The sequence below is a fragment of the Neopsephotus bourkii genome, unplaced genomic scaffold (assembly GCF_033783945.1).
Source record: "Neopsephotus bourkii isolate Nb327-2 ecotype Australia unplaced genomic scaffold, CSIRO-AGI_Nbou_v1 NB_908, whole genome shotgun sequence".
In the NCBI taxonomy this organism is placed as follows: Eukaryota; Metazoa; Chordata; class Aves; order Psittaciformes; family Psittacidae; genus Neopsephotus; species Neopsephotus bourkii.
In genome coordinates this window covers 3,700,901-3,724,100 of record NW_026901402.1, presented here as the reverse complement: position 1 = coordinate 3,724,100, position 23,200 = coordinate 3,700,901, and positions in this window count along the sequence as shown.

The window sequence follows — 23,200 nt, the reverse complement described above, 5'->3', positions numbered from 1 at the left end:
CAGATACTATATGAGGTACCATTTTCTCAACATGACCCTATGCTCCATAGCAACTCACATCTGTCCAGACTGAGAAGGCTACAACAATGCAGGTAATTGTTAGTTTTATGCCTTCTTCATAGAACCATATGATTAACATCTGGCTGCAAAAGATCCACACAAACTAAATGAAGATGAGGTATAAATAATTTGGTGCTAACGAAGTTTTGGGGGGATTAACCTAAACCATTACTTCATATTGAATGTAGTGATCATGAAGTGATTGACTGACATGAATAACTCAGTGAACCATCTCCCTCATGAGACTGAGTTAGTTACAGTTTGCCCTTTCCAGATCACAAGTTTCTCCATCCTTACTCCTTTCTCTCTATCCAAGATTGAAGCAAACTTTTAAAATTCCTTCCTTAAGACTTTCTAGAATATAAAAACCTTAAAAGAAGATTGATAACACAGAGAGGGTTTCAGTGTTTTAATACTTATGCCTTTCCATCATTGGAACTTTTCCCTCATCTTACAGACCCAAAATACTATGCCACCTCTATTGACTCTGTCCTGTACTACTTCCCAGGTAGTCTCACAGTCATGTAACTCTTTCCTAAGTCAGTGTTTCTGAGCATTGTCTCCTGTCAAGAATAGCACTGAAAAGTTAGGGGGGTACAACTCTGAAGCATTTCATAACGTATCTGCTGTAAAGCAGAACTTAATCTGGGATAAAATTTAGCTTGTTCAGAAGAGGGAAAACAGTTAATAGCTGTGCTAATCATCTGAAATATATATTGAGTATGTCCATAGAATGAACATACATTCTGATATACCATAGAACATAAATTATGGCTTCCTTGCTTCAGGCATTTTCTGTCCTGAAGTAATTACAATAATGTATAAGGTAAATTTATTCCCAGATGTTGCTTCAGCAAAGACAAATGATAATTAAAAAAAAAAACAAAACAAAAAAACAACCCAAAAAAACAACCCAAAAAAACCCAGTGAACTTGACACTGTTAGAATGAGGAGAATTTAGCCAAATTCAGCAAGCACCAAATTCACAGACAGGTAGACAAATCCTGAGTGCAGCATGAACCAAAAGCTCAGCTTTTAGCTGCTGAAGTGGGGTTTCTAATCCTCATTGAGACATTTAAATTAGAATTAGAGTTCTTTGCAGCCTGAACCACTGTATAGGCAGGACAGAAATAGCAAGAAAAACTGTTAAGTTTGCAGTGGTACTCTTCCCTTGAAGAAGAGTAGCCCTGGGTTCTTATCTGTGTTTCTGGTGGGTTTTGCACCATATCTGATGTTTATTTTTTTCTTTACTTTAAAATGTATAAGCAGACTCTGGAACACATGTTTGTCACACATCCCTTCTTCTGCCATAGTCAAGTAATTGCTTTGATGTGGTTGGCAAATCAAGTTCCTTCTTGCATGTTCACTCCCTGACTTCCTGGAACAATAATTTTCTCATTCTCTGAAAGACTTGTGCCTGTTTCAACAGCAGCAGTGGAGTCCGATTGTGTTACAGTCACAGATATACAACATCTGTCTGGATCACCAGCTAGGTAGGCCTTTGATTATAGAGATCCTTATGGTCAGTGATCTTTTTTAAGATTATATAGTCTTTACAATTTAACGATAAATGTCCTTTTTGATACTGGGCAAATAGTTTCAGGTCAGCTATTCAAAGATGTTTAGATTCTTATTGAAGCCAGAAGTTATGTGAGTTTTAGGCAGCAAAACTGAGGATATCAGTTTCATCTTTTTTGCTCTTCCTTTTTCCATGGACACAGAAAGGATATAATATTACCCTTCACTGGGACAAAACATAAAGAATGAATGCATTACAAATTATGGGGCACTGATATCATAATGATAGAGGTTGTTAAAAAAACTCAGCGTGAAGAGCTTTCTAATGAACAAGTCCTGTTTTCATTTGTGACTTACTTAGAAAACAATGCTTAGATTAAGTTGTTGTATCTCAACTATATAAGATGAATTGGGAAGTGCAAGTCAACGCCTTCCTCCATCCCCTTTCCTATTGTTATCTCTAGACTCATTTTAATAGGTTGTGCAAGCTTTCCTTAAAGGTCATAAGTACTAGTATATCTTAGGGGAAATCCACTATTTTGCAAGGTTGCCTTCTCACCGGTTTTCTGACAACAATGAAAAAGTGTCAGCCTCAAAGAAAATGTCAAAAATATATAACTAAGAATGTTATTTTGCTATTGTTGTTCAGTATTCTTGTCCTTTGCATGTTACATTAGAAGAAATGTAAGTTTTGCATGTTTACGATTAGCAGCTCTCTGTCTTTTATTTACTTTCCATGACATGGTTATCATTTTCACTTGTCAGCTATGGAGATACAACAAGTTATTTTTTACTCTTCTTTACCAGTCATATGGTATTTCAGCCTCTACACATTAAAGTTTGCATATTTTCTTTTGTTCTGTGATTTAATGTTTCTGATTTCGTAAAATCCTAGAATAATAGAATAGTTAGGGCTGGAAAGGACTTTTAAGATCATCTAGTTCCAACCCTGCTGCCATGGGCAGGGACACCTCACACTAAAAAAGCAAATCTTATTTCAAAGCAAATGCACCAAAAAAAAAAAAAAAAGTCCTTTCCTCCCTTTCTGACTAACATTCCCTCCTCTTAAATCTATTACAACAGTAATGAAAAGAAAATGAAAAGAAACATACCTTTTTTTCTTTTTTTGGCCAAAAACATCTCGGCAATGTCAAAAGGGTGGGATTTTTTTTTCTGTTTAAAACATTGTAGCTCTTCATTGCCATTGATCCAAATTGGATGCTGAATTAATAATAACTTCATACATACCCATTCTTTTTCCAGAGTTATGAGATAGACTCTCATACTGCATTTGAATGTTAAGCCTAACTGATACTGAACACTTTCTTTTATCAAACACTTTCTACTATCACTGCTGAAAGACAGACTATGGAAAAAGTTTGCACAAGGAAGAACTTGAAGAAGTAACTTACACAAAGAGAGAATTCTGTTCAAATCATAGTCAGATGGTGTGGTAAATCTGGAGTTATTGCTGCTATTACTAGGTTAAAAATGCCATAGTCATATGATACCTGTTGTAAGCTCATTCTTATACAAGTCTCCATGAAAAAATTTTAGACTATTGTTGTACTGCCAGATGATGTCAAATCTGGTATTTTTCATTTGTAACAAAATTTTGTGTTAGATCATTCATCATATGACTTCTAATAGCTTATAAAACTCAGATGACAGTATAAATCTGTAATTAGTCATGTACTGTGTATTTTAGATAATGCACCACCTAACGGCTGTGTGTTCGTGCCTGCTCTACATCAAACTTCTACATTTGGGTGATACCACAGCTCAGTAATTCAACAGCAGTGCTTGTGCCACTGTGGTCTTAATCAGCTGCCTCTCTGAGGACTGAGGAATGTGAATGGAGATTGCAATAAATCATATACCCATAAATGGTGTAAGGTCACTGTCCATAGCTTCAGAACTACTGAACTGAAGGATATGGCTTCACAGAATTGAATGTAGACCTATATAACTAATAGGAGTGTACTTAAAAGGCATAGATTTTTCTTAGCAGAGAATTGCATGGCTTTTCCAAATCATTCTACAAATATGCACATTTGGAGTCTGATACTCCATTATGTTCTACAGGACAGACACAGAGGAAAAAGAAAATGAAAATAAAAAGAAAAAAAGAAAGAGAAAGAAATACAACCAAACAAAAAAATCAAATTTTAATTTATTTTCTCTGAGAAAATATAGGAGTTTAATTACAAGGGAACAAGGGAAGGGTATAAGACAATGTTTCCTTCTTGGTCTATTTTCTGTGATCAATTTCCTCATCCTTCCATATAACTCCAAAGTGAATCCTCTTGTAAAAAGTTGTCAAACACTGTTTACCAAAGGAATAGAATATTAAAACAAGAAAAGACTTGGGGAGATTATCTCTTCATGAAGGAACCAGACTCAGAAAATTATGCAGTAGGACTGGGTTACAGTGCAGGAGCTGGGCCATGGTAACGGTTCCCATCTCCAGTCTCGGCCTGCAGCAAGGGTAACTGGTCTTACCAAGCCCTGTGTGCTACACGGAGTGAGAACATGCATACGGACCAAGACAGGGACTCAGCTGAGAAGCGGTCATTCATAGTTCTGTCAGTTAAGTACATGCTTAAGATTGTAACCTGAAAATTTTATTAAAAATCACAAAGCTTTGCTGAGACGTATGACTAAAACACTTTTTAAAACTACCTCTTTACGATTCTCCTCAGCAAAATGTCTCCTGGCTAGGTACCAGGGAGATATTATGAAGGTGGTAAAATAAACCAAACCAAAAAAGTAGCCAGTAAAAACAACAATAAAAAAATCATCCAAGTATGAATTATCTGGTTTTCATTTCCCAGGGAGCGGAAATAACATTGTGTAGATAAGAACATTTCTTTATTTTCACCCCTATACCTTCACTCAGAAACAGTGCCACGAAATATTCATTAGCAAAATCCACATATTCACACCTGTAAACCAGATGTTGCTGAGCACATAAATGCAGCTACAGTAATTCACACATTGCTACCACATTATAGGCTAGTAAATCATTACACTTTAATGGTTAAAAAAATGGTAAGATAATAATAGAAAATCTCTCAGCAACCGTCACTGTGGCTGTGACATACTGTGACACCATCACTAGACAGCATTAGCAATCTATTAAGTCTTAGTGCTTTGGACCACAGCCAGAAAGCTTACATGACTACTTTCAGTTGGTTTTATTATGGTTTTGTTACTGTAATAATATAGTTTACAGAACATCAATACGGGATTTTTTTTTTAATTTTTTTTTGTAAAGAAGGCTGAGACAGCAGTCTGAAATCTTTTACACACTTTAGCATGGAGTCAGTTAATAATGTCACATGCAGATAGAGAGAGCTAATCTAAAGAGACTGTTATTAAATTATACTGCATCCCCTGGTAGTGGGAACAGGTAGATCTGAAGTCCCTATTGTAGTGAATGAAGTTTCATTTAATAAAACCTTCATTATTTCCCAACTTTATATGAAAGGAAAACTAAATAGATTGCTTCTGGGCACATTACCGAAAGAAATCTCTGTTCCCTGAAAGTGACAATGCCCTGAACATGATTAACATTTTTAGATTTGTTAACAGCTCCCGTAGCAAACACTGAGGTTATTCCCTTGCTATTCTAGTATCACAGATGACATTAGCAGTGCAGGACTATTTCTGAAAATACTGTCTTTAAGCAACTAGAATGAGTAATAAACATGCTGATTATCAGCTTGAAAGGAATGACTACATTTTATGCCTGAAGATAGGTGGAAACCTCATTAGCCTAAATAGAATATGACAGAGAATTAGGTCAATTTGCCTAACACAATTGCCGTGTGTTATGAAGCTCCTTTGTGGTCTTTGCTATCAGAACTCACCACAAATGATCTTGCTGTTTCAGTAAGCTTCTGCCTTTTCGTCCTGTTGATCTTCAGGGTTCTATCAATTCCTTTCCTCAATCAAAAGAATGAGAACTTAATAATTGTATACCTATTAAAAATTATAGAATGCCTTTCTTGTAGTGAGGGATCAAAACTGAACACAAGATTAGAGGTAATCTATGATCTATTTATACACAGAATCTATGATCTATTTATACACAGAAACACACAAACCAAGGGAGACAGAGAGACAGTTTTGAAGATTTTTCCTTTCAGTACTGGAATTTAGTCACCTGGGGAGAAATATAAGGATTATTAAGTTCCAGCAGTACAATACGAATCTGTGGAACAATGAAGGAAATGCTGACAAATTATAGAGTAGGATTCTAGGAAAGTGCAATATATCTAGCTAGTTTGACATTTAGTAAAAACATTGTAGATAATATTATCTTTTTTTTTTTTATTTCTACAGGAGTCAAATAACTTGACATGGGGTCAAGGTTGGTAACATTTTAAGAAAAAGAAAAGAACATCACAAAACATAATAATGTATGGCCATTGTGCATCAACCTCCCAAGTGTCATACCTGCCACCCAGCTTGTGAATCTGGTTGCACAGTACAGAATGGCATGCACCTATAGCAAGATAAAACAGCTAAATGTACACATTCTGGAGACCTTTTGGACTTGGTGAACAACATTAATTAACCCAACTGCTGGGGACTCTTTAAGAAGCACTGGATAACCTTCTGAGACATTACCAGTAGCAGAAGAACCTGTGTGCCCGAAGCTGGTGGTTATGGTCTCATGTGAGGGAAAAGAACAGCTTTCAGCAACTACACAAAAACAATTTCTCCAAAGAATACTACAACTTTTACAAATGTTGTGACAGAAGTGATAAAGACACTTAAATAAAACTTGTGGCCATTATGCTGAAACCAAAGGAAAACAAAAACTATTGAGATGCATCACTGATTTCTGAATTGCTTTCCTCTGTGCTTTTCCAGATGAAATCCATGTTGACATCTCTTAATGTATCAAAATTGAAGAAAATGCAGCAATAGCACATAGTGTGTAGATGACGTGGGATTATTTCTGAAAAGAAGCAGCATCTTACTCAGAAACTTCCCCTAGTGCCTGAAACAGGGTATTTCTACAGAAGGCGTTAGTTGGCATAAGCAGGGGCATCTGGAGGTGGGCCATAGTTCATGGTCCAAATGAAATTCCAGTTTCTACATAGCATGAATTGAAAACAGTAGTTGTAGTTCTGATTCTTCTGACATTCTAGAAGACACTACAGAGCCATCATAGTTCTCATAGTTCCTTTGTTTTATTTTCTGTGAGCTGACTAGCTGGCCTTGTACGTCATCCTGGTTACTCCTTTCTCTTCCTAAGAAGATCCACTTTCCTCCTAGATTTTCCTATGGCTGTCTATCTCACATGTACTATTCAAGACAAATCATACAACTTTGAGTACCAGAAACTAAGCATGAAAGTGCGTTTTTAGGACGAAGATGGTGATAAAGGCATTTTTATTCTTATGATGTTTGCCAGAGACCGATCGAAAGATTGAAATGTTCAGTGCTTCACCAGGTCAATCCTAAGGTGTTATGAAAGCTATAAAAACATTTTCAATCCATACGCGTGTTCAATGTGGTACATTTTGTGGGGAAATATTATTTTACAATTTCTCATCCGTTTTATTGGTCGTATTTAAATCAGTATGTTCAGAAAAAAAATAAGATAATAGTTCATTAATTGTGTCCCAAAGAGTGGATAAATATCAATTATGTAATGAGTAAATTTGCAATTTACTGCTGTACCTGGCTTTTTCCTTGTGGAGGTAGAAACATGTATGTTAGTGGCTGCTTTGTGAAATGCCTCCAAATGTAAGGTAGGCAATCACAGCTTAAATGTGAGATATTTTGAATCAAACTAAAATTAAGTTGTTTGCTATTGTGTGTAACAGAGAGTATTAAACCTTGCTTGGTTTGTTTATCTGAGATCAGTTTCTTATATTTTTAGTCATTATCTTTATGCCAACTTCTTGCAGAGTCATGAAGCATTTGCTTGGGTGAGAGAGTATTTGAAGAATCTCATCTCCTTCTGAGACACTTTCTAGAGATGTCACCCTTTATGTATTAGAAGATTGCAGTTTTCAGGCATAATAAAGTTAAGCATTTGCTCCTCAGAGCATGTGTGCAAAGCACCATGAAAACTTAATTCAGTTTTGGAGTTAGAAGCTTTGAAGCATTTTTGGTAGGCATAATCTAACTATATATATGTACTTAACATAAACACATTTCATTTGGAAATATTCTTATCATCAGCTATTGGGAAATACTGAACAGGAAAGGCAGAATGAAAGATCACAGAAGAGCAGGGAACATCATGAGGTACAATGAACAATCAGTAGCCAAACACAGACAAAACTAACCTCTCTCACATGAACACACATCAAATTAAAATAATCAATTAATCTATGCCATCTTGCTTTTCACATTTCCAACTATTATAAACAGAAGTGCAACTGAATAACCTGGGACTGTGATAGGAAATGATTGAAACTGCTTTTGCCATTTTTTGTTTTCAATTGTTCATGGCTCAATTAAGAAAAGCTTTTAAATTTGAATTTCTTAAGCAAGAGCCATGGGTAGCACAACACAAATTTCGCTGTAAAACTAGAAGCTTTGGGAAATATATACCTCAGACACATCGCTTTATTATTACATTTTTATTATGTAATTTGATTCCTTTTACAGCTGCCTACATCACAACTGATTCCTATTAAGCAGACAAGTGGAAGCATCTCTGTCAAAGATGTGTTATCATTGCTAGGTTGTTGATAGCATTACTTCAGTTTATAACATTCATTGCATCACTGCCCAACAGTTGTCCATAGGATGTTTTATAACAAGATGGAGAGTGGACAAAAATTCCCAGAGCTGGCCATATTCTTAGCAAATGCTTGCATAATGTTTATTCTCACTGTTTCTAGTTTTCTTATCTCAAATTAATAGGAATTTATGCTACCTTTGATAACAGGTATTGCTGTAAATATCCTCTAAATATTCTGATGGAAGGATCAATCCAAATGATCTACCATAGTAGCATTGTTATTTAAACAAAGTCTAGGCTACTCTTTCCACTTTACTCAGGATGAATTCAATTTGCTTCTGTCCTTCTTATCTGTTTTATTTCCCTTTACTGTATATACAGATATATGCATTGGAAAGTGGAGAAAACATGGAGCCAAGAGTGCATCAGAATGCAAAAATCTATCTCTAATTCAAATTGCTGTCCACAATCCAAAATTAGATAAGAAGTCAAATCACAAAAAAAAGTCAAAGGAAACTGGAGAAGAGGTGTCTCTATTTTGTCACTCCAACATCAATGTTCTTCCTTTTATATGGCATAAAGGTCACATGGTAGATATGAAGAACTTTACATGGGTTGTAAATCTCAATTTTTAGAAAGAGGAATGGTGATAATCAAAACTCTTAAGAATATGAAACAACAGAAAAGCAGAACAGTTTAAGCTGCCAGTCTAATTTTGTCTCTGCAACAATGAAAGTAATATTTAAGAAGACCCTGTATGGAGAAAATTGTGACTGCTATCTAATGTGCAGTTCTATCTCCATGTTACCTTTATGACAACCTGCATAAGTAGTCAGGCAGAGGCAGAGAGGGACAGAAAAGTGAATGCTCTTCTGGCTGGCTGCCATTCTCCGTACAATGACTGATAATAATACTTAATCAAATTCCTGTCTGGGGTCTTTATCGTGCACCAGTCTATGCAGTTATTCACCTGTTATTTTGATCACCTCTCCCTGTTGCTAGTAACATTCTGAAAATGATAACATTTGCTGCTAGTTTTATTTCCTTTCCAGGGAAAGATAGGTTTCTTCCTCCTTATCCTCCCCCTTTCCTCCCCCAAAATACATATATTGGATTATTTGCCTTCAGTTGAACTCTATAACACTGAACAGATTAACATTTTAACAGAAATGCTTCCTGTCTATAAAAATGGTGAATTCATATACGCAGATGAACTTGTCTGCATAAGGGGTTGAATGCAAAAGAAAAAATACTGTTATATTGTCAATAAACTCTGGACAAAGATAGATTTTGACAAGTAAATATTCCCACAGCAAAAGAAATGAAGCCTCAGTCAAAAGCATATGAGGTAAAAGTCCTTGGGAAGCAAAGGTGGATATTTAGGAGGCATATTTAGCCAGGTACTCCAACATCTATTTAAGTCTGTCACATAAGCAGCCTTTTCTTCTCCTCCTTGGTAGACTAACAGTCCAAGTTCTTCTTAATTGTTTTAGTCATTCACGTGGCCGTGGTAAAGACCTGTCTCAATTTAGGCCTTTGTTAGGAAAACCAGAGTGAACTGTTTAATGAAATAGCATGTAAATGTAACCATACTAAGTAGAGGTCCCTGAGTGTGTTTCAAGTGAACTAGATCTGCCCAGCAGACAAGTTTAAGTTGGCTGCTCAACATTTGAGAATATTTGACCCAAGTTTTGGGTCTGACAGCACTAATTGTTTATCATTAGTTCCCAGTAACATTCAGGGACAGACAGCTGAAGATCAAGTAGTGTAAATATGTTAAAGTTAATGTGTAGTGGAGAAATAAAGCTTTAGAAACACCCTGTCTGCCTAGGATGGCCACAAAGAAACATAGTTTTGCCCCTTTTCCTTCAGTTTCAGTGCTCCTCACTAAACAAAACCAAGTTTTTTGAAGGAGAGCACAAGTGCTTCTGTGCTTTTTTGAAGGTAGCACAAAAGTTTGCAAGGAAGATTCTGCCCTAAATTTCTGAAGGGGAAGTCCTTAGTTTCTTAAGTGGAAGACAGCTGTACTGCTTTAATTTCTGGTGGAAGCAAGATTCTGGCCTATCTTTGATTCCAACCTCAGTCCTTCAAAATTTTAGAAAGATTTGCACCAGACATTTCTCAAACATTTAAGAGCACTGTATTTGTATCCTACCTCCTTTATGTGAGATAGAGTTGGGAAGGAGTGGTAGTTTGTGTAAATTCTTACTTTGCTTTCATATATTTCACAATTATAGAATCATAGAATAGTTAGGGTTGGAAAGGACCTTAAGATCATCAAGTTTCAATCCCCCTGCCGTGGGCAGGGACACCTCACACTAAACTATATCACCCAAGGCCTCATCCAACTTGGAATTAACTGATTCTTTGATGGGAACTGGCCCTGACCCTGAAGTTTTTCATGAAATGAGGGGAGGAGGAAACTGAGTACACCCACATGGCATCCAGCAACAGCAAGAGTAAAGAGATGTATTTTTGGCAGGAGTGGACAAGCTAGATGGGAAAGTAAAAAAAACTGTATGAATATCAGACTTATAATTCATCATTTAAGGTTCAAGAGTCAATGAAAGTTCAATTCTGAGATTAGATTAAAGTTATAAAAAATATATTTAGAAATGGAAAACAGAAACCACAAATGTTCAAAATACACTAAAATGAAACAGGTAATAGCTTTCTTTGCCAAATTAGAGGAAACTGTGAAAAAGAAAAAAAATTACAAAACCTAAACAATAAATATTATATTTTAAGCTGCTCATGGGAGTAGTCTTAAAATGGTAAACAGATGTGAATAAGCTTATATGCTCCATCTTTATATGGCACATTAAGAAAAAAAAAAACAAAGAAGAAAACAACACAAGAAAAAAAAATAAAACCCCAAACCAACATGATTTTGTTCTTTTGCATTAATTTTATATCTAAAAGAAAATTATTTCCCATTAGCAACATGCAAAGATGAAGGGATCTAATGTCTTCAATGTCAAAATAAGGTAGTAGTGCACAATAATGATTTCACAGCATTGCTAACTTGAACAAAACAGTAATAAATTTAAATTAAACTATAAGTAACACTCACAATTCAACATCTTCAAGCTCTTGACCATATCAACAAGGTTCCATCTAGACAATTGTTATTTTCAAGATGTTTTACATAGCCTATCATGATGATCTGATCTCTCAGGTGGTTTCTGATATTTTATAGTATACCAAATGTCTGGCTGACACTGATTTCATGGATCAGCTGAGAAGAATACTTATGGAAGCTGATAACAGAAAAAAGTAGAAATGGAAGGTGATGGAAATTAACATAGGAGATGGCCGTCAAGTGCTTAGGAAGGATAAGAATCCTAAGAAGGTCATTCTAAGTCCATTGGTGTGACATGAAATTGATGAGTTGGAGGTGAATTCGTAAGATAGTGAGGAGGTTGGAGTCAGAGCTCAGTAAAGGAAATGCTAATAAATATCAACTAGAAGAACTGACATTCTCATCAACAGAAGCTATCTGTCTGAGCTCGTTGAGCAAGCATTTTTGAAGTGAATCACCCTTGTGGGTACAGCCCCAAATTTGCCTTCAACAATAGTTATTTAAATTATATGGAAATTATATATAGTGATAATTTGATTATTTCCAAATGATTTCTATGTCTAATATTAAACTAATATTTTGTGCCCATATTTCACATTACTGATCTCATCACTATTTTTTAATCATATATAGATGCAATAAGATAAAACAATGAGGAAGTGCATTAAAAGCTCATTGCTACTCATTTCTCTAATTTCAGGCAATTTTTTTTAATTTGAAAAATTTAGAAATAATTTCAATGCAAAATTTGTCATGTATATGGAAAAGTATTCATTTACCAACTATATCTAAATTGCAGCTGACCTTTCAGACATTTGAAGGTAGCAGTAATCCAAATATTAAATTTATGTCAGCTTCTTACTCCCATGCTGGTCTCTTCATGTGGAAAACACAAGCATGCAAGGTCTTAAAAACACATTGACTTACACTATTAATACATTTAATGAAAAATATTTTACCTATGAAATTACAGTTTATTTACCTTTGAAATTACAGTTTATTGTTTTTGTGCATATAATCTATATAACTACTTCCCCCCCAGTTTTTTACCTCATATCATTCATAGCCAGCATATGTCCATTTTACCATCATTCTTATTCTGTCTGTATAAATACATAAATTCCACTTCAGTGACCTAGATCGATGAATTTAACATTCACTAGAATGCATTTATCTTTTCCTATGGATTCTAGAATAGCTAATGGAAATTCTAACTTTGGTGTCTTTATAGGATTACTAAAGACTTCTGAAACTGTGAGCTGAATCCAGGGCCTAGAGCAATAGCAGGAACAGCAAAAGATCTATTATGTTAGTTGTTTTACTCTGTGATTACAGAATTCAGCAGTTACAGACTAAGTAAAAGCCTTTTAAGAGGGGAAAAAGATATTGCAAAGCATCGATAAAAAATTGTAATAATTTGTCAGTTATGTTGAAAATTAAAATGCAGACTAAGGAAGAACATAAAGCAAGAAATACTATAAATGGTACCTGTTAAATAGCCATTAAATGTTAATCCTGGAAAAACAAACTGTGAATTCAAATCTAATAGCTGGATAGATATCAGTTCCCATTACCAAAAACATCCATAGATTTTTAATACTTCTGAAATATACAGTATTGCTGATGGATTGGACTACTTATGTAGTTAATGTAATTGTGTAACGTATATATGATATGATATAATATATATGTATACTTATATTAATGTAGACAGATAAATCTGTCTGCGTTATTGCTGTGCTTTAAATCAAATTTTTGTAAAACTATCCCTAAAGCGTTTGTCCCCAGGAGGTGTTCCCCTTTACAATATCATTCCCTTGAATGTGTCTTCCCCATACCCTTTTGTGAGTTTTTGTCAGTAGTTTATAAAGCCATACTATGAAGGTAAAGTAATATTCTGGCAACACAAATGTCTGCTGGGAAGCAGAAATCTTTTAATAGAATATAAATGGGTTATTTCTTCTGCAAATAGTAATTGGTGGATTGTGTTAAGCAATTTAGTCCCAAAGACATAGGTGTTATTTTCCCAGTGTATTCCAATGGAAACATAAATTTCTTCACTATGTGGAAACATGTTAATTCATTAATATTATCTAGAGATAATAGAGATTGGTTCATTCAAGAGTTGTAGTAGACCCTATATCTTGAAACATTTAGATATTAGTAGCTCTACAGTACATTTAATGCAAAAGATCTTTATGTAGGTTATGAACTTAATATTACCAAGAAGCCACCTTCCTCAGTGTTCTTATTTCAAGTGGAGAAACTGATAGCTGTGTAAGCTGCTCAGTGATGTAGTGTGATACAAATAAGAAAAGTAATAGAATGGGATGAGACAGAGGAAACAGCAAGAATTAAGGGAGCAGGGTAGAATTTATCTCTTTTTATTTAGCCAATTTGTTCAGGCCATTTTGTTCAGGCCATTAGGAAGTGTGTTTTGCTCTCAAATAATCAAGTCTGCAGTTCTGTGCCTCAATGGAAAATACAAGGTTGATCTGAACTCTGATCACTAATTTAAAGAAAGAACAACTTCATTTAACCCAGTTGCATTCCAGCAGTGTAAAGCTAAGTGAGTCCCAAAGATCTCACTAAGTTTGAGTGTCTCTAACACACATATCTGCATTCAAAAGGTAGGTACACTGATGTACCAGTCACTTGAATGGTCATGATTATTGTAAACACTTCCTGACATGTTCAGAAATTTCATTTTGCATTCCTGTCTTCATGCTCGTCAGACTCCAGTCTGATCACTTTCAAATGTTTGATATGAACCTAGACAGAACATTAATTTTCAGCTCTAAGCAGTCCTCTAAAAGAATTTCTCATCAAAACTCCTTAGTACCTCTTCTGCTGCCAGTGTCTGTACCCCTTAAGTTTTATAACTTTATTCTTTGTAGATATGAACTAATAGCTACTAAAATCTGAGAATCCTTTTTGTTAACTATAATGGGAGTTGAAATGACCTCTTCTGCATCTGAGACAAAGCTAACACCAAATGGCCTTTGGATTAACCCCTGAAGGAAAAATGGCACAATTCAAGGTATCACATAATCTAGATTTAATACAGATAATATTACGCAATGTCCAGTGAATGAGCTTTATACTAGCTACCTAAAATAGCAATTAAATTTTATGTAGATTATATAAAATTATATAAATCAAAGTTATTTTAAATCATAAATTATAAAGCTATTGAAAATTTACAAAAATTTAAATTACACTTCATAAGAGTCCTTATAAGACTTATTAAAACCCAGGAAGCCCTTAGGTAACAGCTGCACAGCTGCCTATAGAATGTACAACTGTTCTCTGGAAGCAGTGCTATACGCTAGTCTCAATTTTATATGCTTACAGGCATACACCACAGTGGTTAAGCTCAAGTTTTTTACTTTAAGGACCTATATAATTTTATGGTGGAAAATTAGGAATACCTTCTATTATGAACCATTGAAGTAACTGTTTTGACCTACAAGGGCAATCTGGCAGCTATGTGTACAAATCCAGCCTTCATACAATTTGCGTCTATTTTTTCATCTATAATATTGAAAGAATAATACTGAACCGCTGTTAGTTCACAGAGCTGTGAGAAAATAAACAGAGAGTCTTCACTCAGCCCTTTAAAACTTTAAAAGCCTTATGTAAGTGTAAAGGCCAAAATGTATTACTGCCAAACACCAAATCATTTAGGGATACATTTTCAATGTTCTGTTCAGTGCACGGCGATGGGTGATATTTTGAAAGGGAAGTATCTGTATTGAATACATGGCAATGAAGACAAATTTAGTTGCAAGAAACCTTATCTATTACCAGTACACAGCAAAAACTTAATTTAACTCTCATTAAGAACTCTGGCCCTTACCAAGGGAAGAAAGGATTTTTTTTTTTTTTTTTTTTTTTTGCAGTAAAATGAAATTTGGCTATACGCCTTTTTCAGGTTGTTTTTTCCAAACAATGTTCAGGTACTTAATCATCTAAACCCACACTTGCAAAAAAGAGTAAAATTATGTCTACATTGATGGTGGATTCAATTCAAACCTGTGTGTATAAAGACGCATATATCTAGTATCTTTTTCTCTAATGAATTGTTAGCAGCATTATTTCATTTTGCATGTTTTGATCACAGAAAGAAGAAATGGAGGAAATTTGAGATCATTAGGCCAGATTCATTGCTGGTGTTATTCCACAGATTTCAGAAAAATACACTTGGGGAGAATTTGACCCAGAAAATCTGAATCTTTTTGCATATAATGAGACTGATTAAGGTCAATACCTGAAGGCAGGGCTGCTACACCAGCAAAGAAATGATTCCAATTGTTTTCCTTTCTTTTCTTTCTTTCTTTTTTTTTTTTTTTAAATTGAATTTCCATGAATGGTTCTTCTGAAATTATATCCATGTCCTATTTTCTATTTAACACAAATATATGGAACCTTTAATTTAAATAATGTTATTTCATGGACAGCAGAATACAGATTTTAACTTAATATAACTAAGTTCATACATGTCACACTTTAGCTCAGATTACACAAAAATTTAAGATGCACAAGCAGAAACATAGACATGGCCCAGCAATTTAAGTCAAGAAGCTTCACCTTCCTCTTCACCTAATAGGCCAGTATCTTCAGCTAGCGCAGGTTTGCACAGCTGTTCTGAAGCAAAAGGAACCATGCAGCGTTAACTCACCTGAAAATCCAGTTTTGTATGATCAAACTGGCACGCACATGCTGCTGATAGACCCCAAGCATTTTCTTCATTAGTGTTCTGTATCTGATGGAAGAAAGAAATAAGCTTTTCACATTAAACATTAATGGTTTATTAATATTATTAACCATTTTCAGCTGCTGCTGCTTCCTTTATTTTTTTATTTTATTTTTCCTTCAAAGCTATGAGATTAGACACTAAATAATAGAATCTGTATATAGGATGGGTTTTCTTTCCTTGTAAATGTAATTTTAAACACTTAAACATTTTTTTCTCTTTACAGGTCTAACTTAAATTCTCATTATAACAGCTCTTTTGTGTTATGGTGCATAGAATATCTAACAGAGGGAATGTTGTTTAATTTACACCTGCTATGTGCCAAGGATATAAAAAGATCTATCAGAGGTATTGCTGTATCAGTTTGACAGTGTCACATTTTTAATGAAATGCTACCAGTCAGTTCCATTCTTCATAAGAAATACAAAAGTTTTTTGTAGCATAAATTATTCGTATATAGTCTTCAAGAAAATAACACAAAAAAAAAAAACTTTTCCAGTGTTATGGTAATTATTGTAAAGGTCTTTAATGGACAATTTTAGTTTTTTTTCTTCCATACTGAAGTAGTAGTTTTTCCAGAATGATAATAATCTATTTCTCTCCTCACACTACTGAGCTGGCAGTGACCTCACCTGACCCAATTGAAATTGATTTTGTTGTTGAACTCTTTGCTAGTGCAAATTAATCTTAGATCCATACAAGATCAGGGAAGCAAGGCACACAGTACAAAGACCTTAAGTACTGCGGGAAAAAAAATTAGTTCTGGAAAAAGTATTTTAACTTTTGAAAGATAAATGGTTACAATGACTTGTTTTGATAGAACATCTGTAGAATAGAAGAGAATGACAGAGGCTCTGTGAAAAAGCTGTAACTTAATAGCCTAATTTCTTGCCTGGCCCCAGAGAAATATCTGTCTGTTTCTGACAGTTGATGAAAATGCACCAGTATTTGATTTCCTCACTAGTGTGGGACAAGTTCAGTCCCATCTCTTCTTTGATTCCCTTGAGCTACATGGATACAGCAGACAGGTTCTGTTAGCTGGGTTTAAACCACGACACTGGTTTCTACCTTTTTTGTTATAAAAACACATGACTTGCTTTTCCCTTTTTTCTCTTAAAGACATTCCTGCCCCTTTTTTGATCTGTTTCAATATTTGTTGTTTCCATTGTAGCAGCTGATCTCCCTTCCTAGCCATTGAAACAATATGCATTTCAATAAATTCTCGCGTCTCAAGAAAAGTCTAAAAGCAAAAAGAAATCTTACCCTTGTAGACATATAATGTCATTTTTGTTTAAAGCATCTGTTCTATGCTGCCTGAGTTTTCCTGTACTGAATGTCAAATATACCTAGAACACTGACCTTATTTTTACACTCTGTAAAGAATTCCTCTGAACACCATGACTTTAACAGAACGTAAAGTTATCTGATATTGTAAGGCCCCTGCAGCCTGTATTACTGTAACAACCAATCACTAATGTCTGATTTATCTGGCTAAATATGGAAAAAAATGCATAACAAATAACTTTGTCTTGAGGTTTATATTCGTCTTAAAAAAAATATAAAAAAAAGATAAATGTAATGTCCTAAAATAAAATGTTCCAATATTGTATAAATGAATGCTAAATAATTCAAATGGAATAAATTAAGAGTCAGCCATTGCACAAAACCATTTACTGTAGCTTTGAAAAAGATCTGAGGCTAAAAAAAGGGGGAGGGGGAGTGGAAAAAAGCCAGCAACTTTTCTTATTTCAGTTTGTGAGCTGAGTACATCTTGATTTGCTAATTCAGGTATTGTGCTTACAGCTATAGGCAGAATCTATTTTTTAATTTCTTTGGGGTTTTTTTTGTAGTGAAACCTATAAAAATTTAGAAGTAGCTTTTGATTAACAAGTAATTTTAAAATATGAAACCGGAAATATAATGAGGTGCTTAAGGAAAGAACACTACAGATGGAAATCATAGAATAGTTTGGATCGGAAAGGACCTTAAAGATCATATAGTTCCAAGCCCCCTGCCACAGGCAGTGGCATATTCCGCTAGACCAGGTTGCTCAAAGCCATGTCCAGCCTTGAACACTTCCAGGGACTGGAAAATCTGTGTCTGTCTTTCAAAGTTTAAAACAAATAAAGACAATTCATTTGCTTTTACATTACATAATCCATAGAACTTTTCTCAGGCTGGTCTGGCAGGCTATTTGGAAACCCCATGAGCTGTAGAGATGAGCTAAGAAGTCATAGGTGAGCATGAACTGAAATGTAAATCAGGGCTGAATTATTCAGAAAGTTCTCTGTAGTCACAATGCCATGATGAGGAAGAAGTTAGGTTATGATCATTTCCAAAAAAACTTTAAATTCCAATCTATGCAAGCCTTATTTATTAGAACAGTCATACCATATCAGGTAAGGAGTCCCAAGCTCCACTGCCCAAATAAGCAAATCAGTTCACCTGTGTTACCCTGTTGCCAGCCTTTATCCATCCTATTTATTTAAACATGCACTTTTATTGGCATGGACCTGCTATTTCTTCCTGCTCTCTTTCCACAGCAGAGTCCTGGGTTTAGTATAGGGCACTATTATGTTCTTTTCTGTCAGCTCAAAATGAGGAGTTAAATGAACATGGACTGCAGGGAACTGCAGATTTCCTTAAGCATGACAGACAAGAGAGAGATGCAAGGTCCTACACCTAGGTCGGAGCAATCCCAGGCACAGTTACAGGTTGGGCAGAAAAGAGATTCAGAGCAGCCCTGCGGAGAAGGACTTGGGGGTGCCGGTCAATGAGAAAATGAACATGAGCTAGTTTCAGTGTGGGCTCGCAGCCCAGAAAGCCAACTGTATCCTGGGCTGCATCAAAAGGAACATGACCAGCAGGTCAAAGGAGGTGATCCTGCCCCTCTGCTCTCACGAGACCTCACTTGGAGTATTGTGTGCAGTTCTGGTGTCCTCGACATACAAAGGACATGGAATTGTTGGAACAAGTCCAGAGGAGGGCCACGAGGATGATCAGGAGACTGGAGCACCTCCCGTATGAAATAGGCTGAGAAAGTTGGGGCTGTTCAGCCTGGAGAAGAGAAGGCTGCGTGGAGACCTCCTAGCAGCCTTCCAGTACCTGAAGGCGGCCTATAGGGATGCTGGGGATGGACTCTTCATTAGGGACTGTAGGGACAGGACAAGGGGTAACAGGTTAAAACTTGAGTTTACATATAAGGAAGAAATTCTTTCCTGTTAGGGTGGTGAGGCACTGGAATGGCTTGCCCAAGGAAGTTATTAATGCTCCATCCTTGGCGATGTTCAAGGCCAGGTTGGACAGAGACTTGGGTGATATGGTTTAATGTGAGGTGTCCCTGCCCATGGCAGGGGGGTTGGAACTAGACGATCTTAAGGTCCTTTCCAACCCTAACTATTCTATGATTCTAAAAGGACCACTCCTTTCCCATTAGTAGTAGATGATGGGGTGCATATTTGTAGGGCACAAGATGTGTCCACAGCTATGAGACCACAGTTTCCTTAAACACAGTGAGCTCAGAGAATCTCATATGCAGCAACACTTCAAGGGTGATGCTGCGCTTACTCAGTTGGAAGTCCTACTGCCATATCTCCAACGAGCTCACAGTAATTTCTCAGCTGGTAAATGTGAGAAAATCACAACAACCCAGGAAAGACAGAGAAAAGCCTTCTTGGCCAACATCACAAACAAAAAGGGAAGTCTCTAAGGATCTAGGAAATTGTGCGGGGTGATGCAAAACCCCAAGCCTTACCACAGAATAGGTTTCAGATACAACATATACCTACTATTCTCATACCATTTTTATTTTTCAATACCTTAATATTTTTATTTAAGCGAAATTATTGAGGGGGCATTATTATGTATGTCTATGCGTAATGATATACATAACAAATACAGTATCTTGAGAGCCAGTAAGAACATCTAGTGCAGGCTGTGCTTTCTTCTTCTCATAGTTAAGGATAGACTGAAAAATATGTTTTGTTTTTCATTTTGAAAGAATGATAATTTTAGAAATTGAATAACATTTCATGACAAAGGCGTCAGTATTAACATTATGGAATGCAAACTATGAAGCATTTTGCTTGCTTCATTTTTGCAAAATTCCACTTCACTCTATTTCACTGGAAATATGCTAGTTTGTGTTTATGTAGAATTATTCTTACAATAAATGTATTTAATTTCAGAGATTAAAAATATTACTGACAAAGCAATGCTTATGTGAAGAACTCTAAAAATATGAGCAGTTAGACGTACCTTTAAAAAAAAAAAGTGGTGTTTTAAAGAGTTTAAAATACTATACAAGATAGCTATAAAATCAAAGACATTTGTAAATGGACATCTCCATTCCATGACAACGCAGTGTCTATTAAAACATTATTTTTGTAAATGTCATGGTTTTTAACCCCAGCTGGCAACTCAGCCCCACACACCCATTTGCTCACTCGCCTGCAGTAGGGTGAGGGAGAGACTTGGAAGTGTAAAAGTGAGAAAACTCGCTGCTTGAGATAAAGACAGTTTAATAAGCAAAGCAAAAGCTGCACACACAAGCAAAGCAAAACAAGGAAGAGCTCATTCACTACGGACCATGCAGGCAGGTGGTTAGCCATCTCCAGGAAAGCAAGGCTCCACTGTGTGTAAGGGTGCTGGAGTGGGTCCAGAAAACAGTAACAAAAGTGGTGAATGGTCTGGAAAAAAAGTCTGATGAGGAACAGCTGAGGGAACTGGGGTCATTCAGTTTGGAGAAGAGAAGGTTCAGGGGGGATCTTATCGCTCTCTACAACTGCCTGAAAGGAGGTTGTAGTGAGATGAGGGTCAGTCTCTTCTCCCAAGTAAGAAGTGACAGGACAAGAGGTAACGGCCTCAAGCTGATCCAGGGATAGAGTGGATATTAGGAAAAATTTCTTCACCAAGAGGGTGATCAGGCATTAGAACAAACTGCCCAGGGAAGTTTGGAATCACCATCGCTGGAAGTGTTCAGAAACTATGTGGATGAGGCCCTCGGTGACATAGTTTAGTGATGGTCTTGGCAAACTTGGGATAATGGCTGGACTTGATTATCTTAAACATCTTTTCCAACCTGATTCTGTGATTCTATGACTTGGGAAGACAAACACCACTACTCTGAGTGTCCCCCCTTTCCTTCTTCTCCCCCTACTCTTCATATGTTAAGCATGATATCATATGGTATGGAATACCCCTTGGGTCACTTGGGGTCACCTTTCCAGCTACGAACCGTCCCAGCATCTTGTGTACCACCAGACTGCACGCTGGGGTGATAGGGTGAGGAGCAAAAAGGGGCTTGACTGTGGCTTTTCACTGCTGAACAATACTGAAACCAAACCTATATGATCAACACTATTCCCAACACAAATCCAAACCAGCCTATACCCGACACTATGACGAAAATTAACTCTATCTCAGCGAAAACCAGCACAGTAAGTCACAGAGACCATGTCTGTGATGACAAATAAAGTATTGAATATTAATGCAATATATTTTTAAAAATTAAAATTAGTTGACACGAACTTCTCAAAGGTATTTTGTAATGTTTCACATTTTTAAGGGTTGTATTCATCAGAAGTCAAAAACAATATGTGATAAGTAATCCAGAATTTACTGACCTATATTAGTTGTCTAAAAGGAGATGAATTTTAAAATGAGAAGACAACACCCATGGATTCAATACGTCTACAAAATCACCAAATGATTTTTATATTGGTTATTAGCTAATCAGTATAAAATACTAAAGGAATTTGTTAATGTTTCCTGGTTGCTGATTTAACCAGTCAAACCAGGTTATGTTCACTTAGACTAATCATACAGAGTTAATGAGTATTGCAGTTATAGTAGATAGGCGAGCAAAAAGGAAAAGGAGTCACAATAAATTATGGCAATAGTTTCTGTTTCTCCAGAGCATTTTAAAAAAATATTATAGCTGTTTCCAAAACAGACTACAGTTTTAGTGCACAAGGCAATAAAGATGTCCAATAACATCAGGGTAGTTAAATATGCTATTTTAGTTCTTATATTTTGAAATGTCTCCAAAAAGTTCAGTAAAGTAGAGCTATGTAAATTCATCGTATTTGTAAGGAATTAAAACACTGGAAAATACTCAAAACTACAAAAATAAAAATAATCTCATTAAAATTCTCTTTTTTATTGATTCCTAGACTAAAACATCTGTGGTATCTAAGAGGTTATAAAAAATGATGAGGACTTTTCCAGAGCTTAGTTGCCATTTCTATTTTAAAGACAATAACAAACTCCTAATTTGGGTGCTTCAATATGTGTTTGAATCAAGCCCCAGTCCACAGAGCCACACTTTCCCAAAGGATTTGCCAAGAAAGATTGCTCCGGGTATCAATTAAATCAATTGGTTTGAGCTCCTGGGAGTTGTGAGGAGCCCATATTTCTTTCAGATCTGCCTTTCCCAAATCTAAACAGGGATCTTACATATAGCCTATGGGACAGTCTGCTTGTCCATATGGTCAACAACACGTTGAGCTGTTAATGACATTGGAATAGAGTCTTAAGTTACCAGTCAGGTGGGTTCTAACCACACATTTTCAAGCTTGCTCTTTGAAAAGTTAAAAAATTTTGTCTTGAAATGCCCCTTGGATCTTGGCTTATTTAGACCATAACTGATCCACTGGTTGGCTACCACAAGATGGGAGTGCATTGCATGACCAGCGCCAAAACCATCTTTCCAAAGGCAAAGTTAATTCAGTCGTTCAGAAAGCAGAGCTCCAGCTTGTCCAGCACAGCCATAAGAAAACTGCATGGGATCCTCTTCCAGTATTAAAAAAAAAAAAAAAAAGACCCAATCATCAGACCTATCAGTAGTTCACAAGTTGTTAATTTTTTTTGAAGAAGCAAAGTTAAAATCCTATCGTGGGATAACAATATACCGATTGTCCAAGTGAGACATATATAACTGAGTGATTCTTAAAAAAACCCGCAACATTTCAGTTAGCGTAATTAGGCCCCTAAAACACATGGAAACAATTTCCAGAACTGGAACTGTAGTAACACCTGATGTTAGAAGTACACAGTGCTTCTACTGTTGGTA